General features: G+C 36.4%; 1 protein-coding gene across 2 annotated transcripts in view; it reads left to right on the top strand.

Moving 5' to 3' along the window:
- PDZ-GEF (PDZ domain-containing guanine nucleotide exchange factor) overlaps positions 1–14,102 on the top strand; it is an 835,430-nt gene that overhangs the window by 92,011 nt on the left and 729,317 nt on the right. For both annotated transcript variants that reach the window (XM_081771896.1, XM_081771905.1), the window contains exon 2: positions 2,766–2,801. The gene's annotated coding sequence lies outside the window, so the exon portion shown is untranslated. The remainder of the gene's footprint in view (positions 1–2,765; positions 2,802–14,102) is intronic.

Here is a 14,102-nt window from a genome sequence, read left to right as displayed (position 1 = left end):
GAATTGAAAGACAGAGACGTTGAAAGACGAAAAACCATTTGCGAATTGCTGCTTCAACGACAGAGCAGAAAGGGGTTTCTGCATCGAATTATTACGGGTGATGAGAAGTGATCCATTACGAGAACCCTAAACGAAAAAAGGCCTGGGTGAAACCAGGTGAACCAGGTCCATCACAACCAAAACGAGATATTCACTGTGCAAAGGTTATGGTGTGCATATGGTGGGATATGAAAGGTGTGGTGTACTATGAGCTGCTGCAACCGGGTGAAACTATGAATGGAGAACGTTATCGACGACAATTAATGCGTTTGAAGCAAGCTCTGGCCAGAACACGACTAGAATGGGAGAACAGACATGATAAACTTATTGTTCAACATGATAACGCTCGCCCACATGTCGCAAAACCGGTCAAAACCTATTTAGAAAATGTTGGATGGGAAGTTTTACCCCACCCGCCGTATTCACCAGACGTTGCTCCTTCGGACTACTACTTGTTCGATTGCATGAACAACGATTTGATTGGACAGCGGTTTGCTTCTTCAGAAGATATCGAAACATGGGTCTCTGACTGGATCGCTTCCAAGGATGAGGACTTCTTTCGCCACGGAATCCGTACATTGCCTGACAGATGGGCGAAAGTGGTGGCTAGCGATGGACAATATTTTTCTTAAGGTATTTATGTATTTTGTGTTTGTACTACAGCTTCAATGTGTGCGTACCAACCGCACGAATTAATTCCTAGACCAAATATTAAAAAAAAAAAAAAAAAAGCATACAAATGTTTCAAAATCGTTAAAAGATACTTTAAAATATCTTTTTATTGCATTAATGTTGTGTGAGCGATATGGTATGATTACCTAGCTAATGTAAGCACATCTATCGGTATATTTCATACCGTTTACGATAAGATAAAGTGATGATGAAACAGGGAATGATTATATCAGTATGTTTCGAAAGTATGAGTCTATGTATGTATGTAGATATACGACCTATATACAGTAGCTTGTCATATTCCCATTAAGGAACCAGAGAGTTATTTTTTCACCTCTCGTGTTACTGCTCTTGTAAGCTAATGAAACCTATGAAAAATGCAAATGAATTATGATTAAATTACATGTGAAATTTTGAGATAGGAGGAAATGGGTGTTCTTCGAGAGAACCTTCGTAGGTGGTGCTAGTTCATCAAGCTCAAATGACGCGAGCGGAAATATCGGAACTCATAGCCATAATATCCATATGTGAGCCCTTCATCATTGATCATTGGGTCAGTGTGTCATGCATAAGTAAAAGCCTGATATTTTGTTATTTGTTGAAAGTACATTCTTCAGGTCTAGCGGAACAAATATATTGTAACCTCTGTGTGCATATTCACATTAATGGAATACATTTAGTGTTACCCTCGAAACTAGACATGACAGAATTTTTATGACGAGATAGGACTTTTCCAATACAAACAAAAAATAATTTTCGAGATGAGGAAGCCATTTCATTACATCCATTCGAGACGAGACAGCTCCAAATCTAGTGTCGCTGGCAACAGTAACTACATTTCTATTACATTCGGAGCTCATTGTTTTGATTATCGTTAAATCTAAACTTTTCCAATGGCCTTCAGCAATACCTGTTGGTGAAAATAAGAACATTTGTATTTGTATTCTATATGACACAAGGAAATTGAGCCTTTCGAAGTATGTCATATACGACATGTGACATCCTAAGGGGTTAAAAAAAAACAAGCCTTTTGGTTATTGATTGTAATAGGACGGGAGGATGTGAAAGCACAAAAGGGTTTTCTGTGATGAAGGTTAATATTTCTGCTTAGAAATCAAACTACTGAGTTCGAATCTCACCACCAGTCAACTTGATTGAAGATTGCCACGACTTTCTCTTCTGTCCTGTCAAATACAATTTCCCAATGTGTGATGATTTTATAATATTCATATTTAGATAGATCCGGATTTATTGTAAATATTTCATTGCTAGTGTGCCCAGGTAAAATTACTTCTTTTATATTAGTGTTGATAATAAAGAAATAAATATTCTACGTATAATTTAGTAATCTTATAATTTGTTTTTAATGTTTTCATTCGTATTTTTCCTTGACTGCAATTATACGTGAAAGTATTGTCAGTTGACATGACGGTTATTTAATGTCCCACTGTTCCACCTAGAAAACTCGAAAAGATGTGGGCCGCGGTGGTTCAGTGGTAGAATCCTCATCGCTGGTTCGTAGGGTCTGATTCGATCCCAGCTTCCGCCAAGTGGGCTTGTAATGGACAAACTACATGTTCGTGGGGTTTCTTAGGGTTTTTCCCGTTTTCTCCCACTTTCCTTATTCTACTATTATCATCAGACTCATTATCTCTCCCTTAGCCTCAGAGCATGTCGTGAGGTGTTAAACACACACGCACAGTCATACATATTTATTAGTAATTTGATAACTCAAGCTGGAATGGTTACTTTGATTAGAATTCAATATATATATATATATATATATATATATATATATATATATATATATATATATATATATATATATATATATATATATATATATATATATATATATATTTGAATTCTAATCAAAGTAACCATTCCAGCTTGAGTTATATAATCTTAATTTCGGAAATGTTTACTTTTGTAGAATATCTTGCTCAGGTAGAGCGTGTTAAAGCCGTAATCCCCCCTTATATACATCACAGCGAGACATCATATGAGTATGAACGATAATAAGACTTCTTTCTAAAAGTGATATTTCTTTCCAGGTGCTTCGCCGGATCACAGGAGCACAGCAGGCATCTGTAAGTATAAAGACATATAATATTTATAGTGTAAGTAAACTGTAGTAATATATAGGATGGCCGGGAATTGATTTCCTATTGAAAATTTGTTTATTACTTTTTAAATACTTAACCAATTTTCACTAAACCAAAAGCATTTTGTTCCTTTCAATGGTAGAATTGTTATGCATTGCTAAAATTCCACACAGGCACCACCGTTATCTACTGACTTCCGTAAACGGTTGAGGTTGTTTGTGACTTCTGCAGATACTCAAGCAACATATTTGCAAGAACTTGGTATTAGTGTAATTTCCATGGATGATAATTCAACTCTTTCTACAGAACAGCTCAAACTGTGTGTCGGGTTAAACCATTTTCGCGAAATGTCTGTCTTTGTGATTTCTGAGGACTTCGAGTTAACATTTCTTAAACAACTTCCACATTTTCCTCTGTCCTGAATTTGAGGGACGACTGTGTCTCGTAATATCTGCTATAGAACCTGTGTTCGGTAGCTTTGAATGACAATTCCTTATGATGTTTGCATCTGCCGAGATATGAAGTTCTTTCAGACTTCTCCACCTCAAGAACTTGACATAGACTACCGTACATCGTGCCGGGATGCCAGCCGAGCGCGCTCACGCAAGATTAGACGTTGCCCCATGGTCCACCACTGATGCCTGCAATGACATAAATGACGTATCATGTAATAAATTCTACCACTGTAAGGAACAAATTGCCCTTTGTGTCATGAAAATTGGACAAGTACTGAAAAAGTTATAAACAATTTTCAATAGGGAGTTAATTCGCGCCCACCTTATAGATTGAGATAATTAAGGATTCATCTTCATTACAGCCGAACACGTAATTTAGAAATTGTTAATGAGGCGTGATGGGCGTCACTAGATTTGTAAATTGAGTAATACCTAAATTAGATCTTCTATTCTGGTTACTTGTGGCTTTTCAAATCGAACTGTACTTAGCTACAGTTTAGTATAGTTACCATCAAAATAATTTCGGATTTTGGTAGGAATTTCTATGAGGAATTTGAATACGTTTTCTGTAAGTTAATTCTCTTCGTGCTAAAGAATAAAAAAATCAACTTTCTACATTCATTCGAAACTTATTGACAAGAGAAACTCATATGGAATAAGCTGTTGTACGAATAGCTTGAAGATCGACTTCCATTCGATTTTGGGAGTGAAACGAATCTAAATTGCTTTCTAACACTTTAGGAATAGTATAATTATCTAGTTAAATAGCTTTCCCACACTCAGAATAGGTTGATTCACCCTGTTTTATAGGCTTTTCCCTGAACGAATCCTCCCAAAGTAAAAATTTTGCTAATTCATTTTCTTCCATCGGACAACTGTAAATTACCGTATTTCAGCAAAATCCTTTGCTCTTCAAATACTTTTTTTTTCTTTCTTCAGTAGCATCTAAATTTAGTATTTTCGAGCTGAAAAATAAATAAATCGCATTTTGTTATCCGAAAACTGAAGATGAGCTTCATTTCATTTACGTTCTTAGGTACGTTTTGAACGTAATATCTCATTCATGAAAAATATTTTTTAGTGCTTGTATATACAGGTATAGTGTAATTATTTAATCTACTATTTTCTATGTTGTTTACCAGACATGCTCAAAGTTTTAATCGGGACATTGAAAAATGTGTGAAAAATTGGTCACAGTATTTGATCAAACAGAAATACCTCATTTTAAGGTGGTAAATTTATGACATTAAGTACACTTTCTTTCCTTAGTGATGATAAACTGTAATAATTTACCGACGTGACATCCCTTACGAACCGTCATTGATGGTAACAATAAAAGGAAAGATACATTCTTATATGGATTTCTTAGTGTTGACCACGAGACGAGGCAAGATGAACGTATGCCCTGTTTCTTAATTTTGTCGAATTTTTGTCTCGTCTTGTTTTATAAATTTATGCACAAAATGTATGCCCTGAAATTATTCTTAATTACATCTAGACGTTATCAGAATTATTCCGCGTTGCGAAAGAGGTCCATAAGGAGTGTGATATAAACGACATTTACACCACACCCGATATTCACTGTTGAAGTGTAATGACTCGCGTATCTTCAAAAGTTGATAAATGCTCTTCATTGTGTTTGTACAATCACTTTATCCGTCTGCAGTTTGATTTTTACTATGAATCATCTACCAGTGAAACGGTGTTTAAGATCTAACTAGTGTTGGGTGAACTAGTGTTGTCCGCGAGACTTGAGAAATTTATCGTCTCGAAAACGAGATGAGAGTTGACATGTTTCTTGTCTCGTCTCAAAACCAAAATCAGAATTGGTATGTTTCTTGTCTCGTATCGAAAACGAAGTGAGAATTGACATGTTTCTTGCCTTGTCTCGAAAACGATATGAGAATTGACATTTTTTTTTTTGTCTCGTCTTCAATTTGAAAATACACTTCTCGCCTCGAGCTTCGTCTAGTTTTGGAGACGAGACGAAACGAGAAATTTCTCTTCTCTTGGGAAACACTAGCATTTCTTGTCCCCTTCTATCTGGAAGTACCATCAGCAACAAGTTAAATGTTACGGACCTATTCTGTAGTTGCGAACCGCTACGCTACCGCTTCATCTTTATTACCTATATACTCTATTAAAGTATGTATGTTTGTGGTCAAGAAAAGTTTATATGTGTATGGCCAATTCCTTTTGACAGTGAGGTCTTGGAAACCACAAGCTCTAGGAACGTGCTGATTTTACTGATCTAATTCAAGTATTGTGTAGAGCTGCCAGTTCTTATTTTAAAAATTGCCGTTATTGTTCTATTCAACATTTTATGGAGTCGTTTGAACCCAGAAGATTAACATTGTCGCTAGGGTCCATATCCTTGTGTTAGGCAACCAGTAGAGGAGTTATTAATGGCGGGTTGACGGACATTGCAGGCGCTTTGGTTAAATCAATGACAAAACCTTTGCATGATAGCAACTTCAAAAGCCTCAAGAGCCGCATTGAGAGGTACTTGGACAGGTATGGATTTATAAGGGGAAAGACATTCGTTTGACATCATCTATCACTTCTTCAAGTTTGCCACAAAATCACCCAACACATATAAATTAAAATACTACATTTATACTCTATATGTTTATCTATAACAATTCACTCCCTTCATGAGTCGCCCTGTCCTTCACTTGTGTGTGTAAAGGGATATAGACATATATAGGCGCCTAGTGAGGAAGTGGAAAAGAGATCCATGGTCATATCAAAACGATACGCTGAGCAGACAGCGCAGGTTCAGCTAGTAATGTTTATAATTTCCCAACGTTTTCCTCCTTTCTTAAATTATACCTGTAGAAGTACTTTTTTTTTTAAAGAGAATAGAGGGGAGGGGGAGGTTACGGAGTATAGAAGAACTGAATCTAGAATGACATGTGTGTTACATTACCAATGTATGTATACGTATTGTGATTGCACCAGAAAGGAAAGTTCTATAAAAATCAATGTGGTGGTCGTTAAAGTTCCATTTCCGCTTCGATCTCACTTTTTCTGGGCAAAATCTTGTCTCTGTGCAACAAAAGACAATGGAAGAAAGATGAAAGGGAAAGAAAGAAAACCTAATTGAAGCATTATCTCAAGAAAATATGGCGATAGGGAAGAAGAAAGGAAATAGTTTGGTGTGTGCTTACAGAAGAAATTTTCTTTTCCTTTTGGTTATTGGTCTTCTAAATTTAATATTTTCCAATATCTCGATTGCAGTTTTTGCAACCTTGTGTCCAAATTAACTTTTTCATTAAAGAAGAAAAGAACCAATGATGGTAATAAGTAGAAGAGGCTGAAACTATATTTATCTATTGATTTTGGATTAAAAAAGAATATTTTCCTAATGATGATTTCGTATCACGATAGCATGATTATGATGTAGAAAGAACAACATAGATCTTCCAGGATTTTTTCTTTAATTTTCCTTATGTTATTGTAGCCATGCGTGACTTCCTTTATCGCTTCAGATATACTCGAATGAAATTACTCGTTGACTAATGTAGAGTAGCACAACTGTGAAAGAGGTATTAGATGCGATTTTTAAGTTCCTGTAATATATTTTAATACTTGTACTAAGGATCTCGCTTCTTCACTGTCAGCCTTATTTATTAAAGGAAAATTGAGTAATGTGTGCAAGTGAATATTTTGTATTTAGCCATTATTATCGTTCTTCTATACGTGATCTCATTCTATCCCCATCACTCCGCCTCCCCATTCAAGGTCGGATCCAAAATTTTCTGATGGGGGTGCACCAATAACTACCAGTACATTTGAATTAAGTTTGATTGTTTAATGTCTTTAGGCATCTGTGGTGGAGTTAGGAATTACCCTGGAAACTCAAGAGTCTGGTCTCGGGAATCAAACCCCACGCTTCCGAATGCAAAATCAACACTTTACCAACTGAGCCGACCGCTCTGTATCGGTATAATTTTCAGTATATAATTAGCTTGCTGCCTTAGATCAGGAATTGCTTTAGTCATGGACACTTGGAATATGATGGATACTTGTATCGTACAAAATTCTTATGAAAGTGTTGCTACTTTCACTGCTAGCTTCTCATTTTAGAGAGTTGATATTTACAATCAGGTGAAGATGCATGTGCACCTGTGCACCCCCCTCTAAAATATACGTTTTGGAGACACCTTTCGGAGACGGAGCAGAAAGAAGTGCGAATACCAAAGAAAAGCAAGGATAACAACAGCGAAAGATGTATTTAGGAAGGAAAAAGTGTATTTTATAGATTTGCGTTATGAAAAGATAATCAGTCAAATTGCAGATAGAGTTATACACGTCAGGGTAGAAATATGGGCTCTGGAAAATCGGCTAGATGATTTCGAAATGTGGATGTAGAAAAAAAAATTAACAAGTTCGAACAAAAGATTAGTAAGAAATTGCTAGCAATAAAAGGGTTGAAGAGAGCATATGGGGCATGTTTGAAAAAAAGGGAAAAGAAACTGGTTAGGGTATCGTCTGAGAGGGAACTCTATCCTGAGCGACGTAGTAAAAGGTATGGTGGAAGTAAATTGAAGGAAGCGAAGAAACACTAATTGATTGACAGTTTAAAAATTACTACGTACGTATGCTAATCGCTAGGTAAAGAGGTTGTGAGAACCATAGTTCATGGGAACCTCTCTTCAAGCAATCTACGAATGAGAGCAGAATAGTTATGGATAACACAGGGCTGCAAATTGAAAAAAAGTTCATGTTGTTTTTTGATTAATAGGTGAACTTAATTCTTTGTTCCTAGCTGATTACGAATAATGAATTCGTTTTTCCGTGTCACGTAAGGTTTTCTTACAAATCAATGTCAAAATTTGGGCCTTCTTCCGTATTCAATACTGCTATATTATACCTTATTTCTTATCTCCTATCAGACTAAAGAGCTTATTATGGTAATTAACTGAACATGTTTAGTTTAATGTGAATGCAGACAGACAAAGAAAAGAATATAAGATTCTCTACACATACAGATTACTACATATATATATACGTTGTAAAAAATCAACACAGTCATATAACATACTTATTTTTCACATCTTTTTAGCACGCTTTCTCTTATAAGGTTTCCTAATTTTCTTGTGATTTTCTTCTGAAGTTTCTGTGTGCAGTGTGCGACAGTAGTCAGCCATCATGCTAACACTCCAAAGTGCCTGATATTTTTTCTCCATATCTCTCATGTCTTGGTGGAACCGTTCTCCTTGTTGCTCACTTAATTCTCCGAGATTTGGTGGAAAGTAATCAAGATGAGAACTCAACTTGAGATTTATTTTGCAACCCAGTTCTTGAAATTTAACTAACATATTCTCAACAACTTCTCTGTATTCAGCACTTTTTTGGTTCCCCAGGAAGTTCACCACCACGTTTTTAAATGTATCCAAGCATCCCTTTCAGCATTAGTCATTGTTGCCTCGAAGTTTTTATCCTTCATTAACTTCCTCAACGAAGACGCCTTTCACTTTGGCACATGAAAGTGAAGGAAATTTGTTGCATATGAACTTGAAATATTCGCCTTCCTTGTCGAGTGCCTTAACAAATTGTTTCATCAATCCTAATTTTATGTGAAGGGGACGTAGTATAACATTCTCAGGACTGACTAGATTTTGTTAAATGATGTATTTTGATCCTGCGTTCAGTGTTTTCCGTAATGGACACTGTTTCCTTCCCCAGTAGTCATTTCGTGCCCTACTATCCCACTCGCAGATGTAACATGGTACTTTCGTATACCCACCTTGTTGCCCATACAATGCTCAAAATCTTCAGATCTCCACACACCACACAACCATGTACGTCGTATTTAATTTTATTAAGAATAAATTGCACATTTTCGTATGTTTCTTTCAGTGACATAGAATGAGCAATAGGAACTGAGGAGAACTTATTTCCATTATATAACAGAACAAATTTTAAACTTGTTTTATTCGAGTCAATGAATAATCTCCAATCACTAGAAAGGCAAGGGAAATTTAACTTGATCAACAAACCTGACACATCAAAATAAACATGACAGAACCTTCTTTTGAGAAATATTGCACAAATTCTTTTTCCCGATATCTGTACCAGGAAAATGTTCCACAGGCCAGCAAGTTATTTTCATTAAGTCTGGAACCAAGAAGTTCAGCAGATTCTTTAGACAGATTTATGTCTCTAACTAGATCATTGAGCTGGCGTTGAGTGAGTTTTATAGGGTCACGAGATCCGCTAGGGAGGTTGTAAACTTCATCTTCAATTTCACTATTTTCCACTGAATCACTGTACGAACTAGGATCATTACGGATTCAAGACTTGATGAAAGTGTCGGAACAGGCAAGCCTAGACCGTGCAGCACAGGTCTCATTGCAGAAGGAATATTGGGATACATTATCTTTGTCTTGTTTCGAGTATTGCGTCCTACAATTTCACAGGAACAGAAGTAGCAATCGTCGCTGTGGTTTTTGGGTTCTCTCCACAGCATTGGTACTGCGAATGGCATAGATGACCGCTTTCCAGCGCTCCACTTTCGTAGCGATTCCACACAAGATCTACACAGATTGTGTAGAGTCCACGATTTATCTTGATCTCCAAGTTCCATACGGAAGTATCCGAAATATGCCCTTCATACAAAATCTGTAACTTTCTGTTTTTGTTTGTGTGGAACAAATTCACCACAGATGTAACAAAATAAATCTGGTCTATTCTTACAACCACGAGATGCCGTAGCAACACAGTATTCAAAGAACTACAAAAGAGAACTAGCCTAAGATATTAACATTTCATACTATTGAAGCACATCTAAGAATTGCGATAATTAAATATGAAGTTTATTTGAAATGAGATAACAAGGTTTGATATAGAAATATGTTAAATATTCGTGCAGGCAAAATTTTAGTTAATTTAATTAAATTAAACTTCCTTACATTTAAAACACATTCATTTTTATTACCGCCTGGATAATTTCACCATGTACTTGTGACATCTAGCGTCAATTAGTTGAATTACGCTTGAACATGCATACCGCAATCAACATATATAAATCGTGAATTGTAAGAAATTCTTACGTGATATGAGAAAACTAGTGCCAGTTTCGGTTTCAGCATGTTCAAATACATATAAAACACCCAAAATTATAAAAACAACAGAACCTATGCGGCCCTGTGTAATGAAGTATTTTGTAGAGCAATTATCTTAGTGGAGTTAAAATGAAGCATTAGCATTGTAAACCAGGTAACTAATGATGCTATTGAACAAGTTTCATGTAAAGAGACGAGTCATACATGCTCGTCTAAACACTTATATACATAAATTTATTGTCTGGAATTTGTCTAGTATTTAATATTTGCAAGTTTGCTGCATTTTATGATTTTATTTATATTTACAAAGAGTATGTGCGTCTCGGATACAAACAATATATATAATCTGCTACTTAACAGTGTTTCCATAGTACGTAAGTAATAATAGAATGAAAATTATCGAATTATGATTATTGCAAATGGATGATATACATTTTAGCTTCATAAAAGTTAATTGAGGAGCTTGATGTAATAAGGGCGTAAGCGAGTTTACGCCCTTTTTGCATCAAACGCATTTGTGGCTTTTGCCATGCTTTTTTAGCCTCCTGGTAACATTTCAATTCAATATCGGAATAAAATACTGCATATTATATTGTTTAATGTAAAAAAAAAAAAAAAAACACACTACTTAAATTTTCAACATCGTTTTTCTCCAACCGTATGTTTCAGACTTACGCCCTTATTGCATCAAACTCCTCAATTTTCTCAAAACCTATGTATAAGGATTTAAACAATTGCTTCGTTCAGTTTTATAAAATCTATCGATTGGTATAGCCTAGGGTTGCCATACCTCCCGGTTTTCCGGGATTGACAGCGGTTTTGAGTTCACTGTTCATTATTTTGTTGAATGTCCCAGCATTATGCACCGAAGCTAAGGGGAGATGATGATGATGAGATGGATAATAATGGAATGACGGAAGTGAGGGAAAATGAGAGAACTCTGAATAAACTTACGCACACGGTGTTTGTCCACGACAAAGTTGGAATCGAATCAGTGACTCCAATTGTCAGTGGTGAACGATGTACCACTGAGCCACTGCGACCCCTTACTGTACTTCCATCTATATGGATGATAATGCACGAGCATATCGAACAGGTGGTGGAGTTCTTGAAACGAGAGGATGTTCGGCGAATGGAGCGTTCTGCCCATTTCTCCGAATTGCGCTCTTTCAAGCACGTGTGCAATACTATGGGGAAACGTCTTGCAGCACGTCCAAATACATTAAGGACCGTCCATTAGTTATCAACAGCACTTGTGGAGAAACGGCACTCCATAGTCCATACCAACCTTGTGAGCAGTATGGGAGCACGTTGCAAAAGAATATATCAATGTCCATGGTGAGGATCATTTTACGCCCTTTGTAACTTCATGGGGCATGTCTAAAGGCATGGCAGCGCTTTTAGTGTAAGTTATGATCTCTGTACATAAGTGCTATTTTTATTCTAATCACGTGTTTGTTTCTGCTTTTTCCTCAATTATACTGTAGCACTACTTTATGTATGGTTTAAGTTTCACCAGTTTATACCACTTGGGAGTGACACATCATCCAAATGTTACTTTCTTCATTACGTTTTGCACACCAGTGTATATTCTAACTTATAGTGTTTCATCTTGTGTAAGCGATTCGCAGAAGATATCATTTCATGGGATGTTTCGGTTTCGATTCCCAAGTTATAGCAACCCTCATCTTTGGGCTTTTTTAATACGCTAATTATATTGCAGAAAATTTATTTCACGGTGAAGGGTTAAATAAACTATGCTGAAGAGTAAAGAGAAACATGCGAAAGTACAGTTATGAATAAATGGGATATGGATAGCAGGGGCGATTCCAGGACGGACTTCTGGGGGGGGGCGGTGGGTTGTAATACTGCTACTTAGAGCTACTTTTAAGAGCTCCAAACTCTGGGAAGGGTTTTATTCATATATAAAATAAAAAAGTTTCCTCTTCTGGGGGGGGCGATCGCCCCCTGGATCCGCCACTGATTGGATAGACACCGTTAAAGTCACTATTACCTATAACGGTGTTAACAAATTGACTAATAACGAACTCCACCGAGATAAACGCTCCAGCTACTCATAAAGAAAAAAGAATTCAAAAATTCACTTTTGTTCGAATTATTATGTGGAGTAACGTGCCTACCTGCATACTAACATTACAATCTTATAAGGCCCTAGCGTAATTCTAATGAACAGGTATAGTGAAAATGTTTTATCTTAAAACAGTATTACGCATTTAGAAAAACATTATTACTGTCTTTGAGAATGAATAAGTTTCAGAGGAGGGACAAAGCAAAAAAGAATGAAGTATTACAGAGTTCATTCACGCGACGACATGGCATGACATCAAGATCTTGTAAAACTGAATGCATTGTTTTCACTTTCAGGCAGCCTATTCCCAAGGATCTAAGTGCACGTGTCAATTAGGTAACTTCTTAATTTTCAGTTAACAATGGTGTATTGTTGTCAGCATCTCCAACAGCTGCGTTGTCAACATTGAAAGTTACTCCCGCCCTTCCTTCGTACTTACACACGTACAGCCCGTAGAAAAACCTGCCTTGCATTGCGTAATTTGCTGTAAGGAATTTGTTCAACATTCATTGTAAATCCAAGCTCCAACTTTCATCTTTCTCGATCTCTGTCTGGAAACAACACGTCGTTCTTTCCCAGAAAACACGAATAACGGAGGTGTAATTGAACATATGACGTCATGTAGCCTTCCTGGATTTGTCGCGAAGGATATATTGAGAACAGCTTACAAGAAGTCCGGTGACAGTATTGAAGGGAGAGAACAACTATCTCATCTCTGGTGCGAAACGTCCTTAGTTCGATCTTCGGATATGTGCATTTATGGGAGGACATGTCTCTGGGTTTGCGTGCGGTTTTCTTCCGTTTGCTCATGTTATCCATCTTCTTTAAATTACAGGGTATAATTCTGGGACGTTGACCTACAAATTTCGGTGTTATTGTATGTCTAGTTCTGGTAAAAGTAAGGTTACCTGAAGATAATCAATAAAAGTATGGTATTATACAAAGTTGCATTGATCTGATTGCCGGTAGGTATTCTGATTCCATAACTGTCAATCATGACAGGTAAATATCGAAATACTTCAACTTGAAAACTGCAATTTATTCCATTATATGTACGTCGTTTCACCATTACCCTTTTCCCCGAAAACAACATTTATCAAATGTAGTTATTATTATTTTTTCTCACTCGAAAATTATAAACTCACCTCTTTAATATCAATCGTTCACTGTCAATAAAATAAATTTTCTAAAATTCGACTCGAAGTACTTGTCTCAAAGTTAGAATTAGGCTTAACGCTTTCATGCATCAGGAGAGCATGTATGTCTCTTAGTCCCTTCCTAGTCCAGTTAAATTAGACAAAAAAAAAAAAAAAAAGACTAAACCAGGAAAAAAATCATAAGCTGAAATTTTGTACATACCTTTGGGAAGGTGTATATAACAACATACTAAAAGTCCGGAAATATCCGGTGACGGGTTTGGCCGCCATATTGGAAAATGGCCGACAAAGTATGGTTTTTCAACGTAATGACTGATTCTCACTTTAATAGCTATAACTCACGTTGTATTTGCACTATTGATGTTTTTTTTTTTACTTCATTCGAATAACAAAGGACTATTCTTACAGACCACGTATTACACTTACTAGTTTACTCGACACGCGGGAAGTAATCACATACTAAAAGTCTTGAAGTATCTGATGACGGGTTTGGACGCCATATTGGAAAATGGCCG

This window comes from Thermobia domestica, chromosome 1 (genome assembly GCF_964235325.1).
Source record: "Thermobia domestica chromosome 1, izTheDome1.hap1.1, whole genome shotgun sequence".
Taxonomy (NCBI): domain Eukaryota; kingdom Metazoa; phylum Arthropoda; class Insecta; order Zygentoma; family Lepismatidae; genus Thermobia; species Thermobia domestica.
The sequence above is the reverse complement of the archived record's forward strand: the minus strand, read 5'-3'. Positions and strand labels throughout refer to the sequence as shown.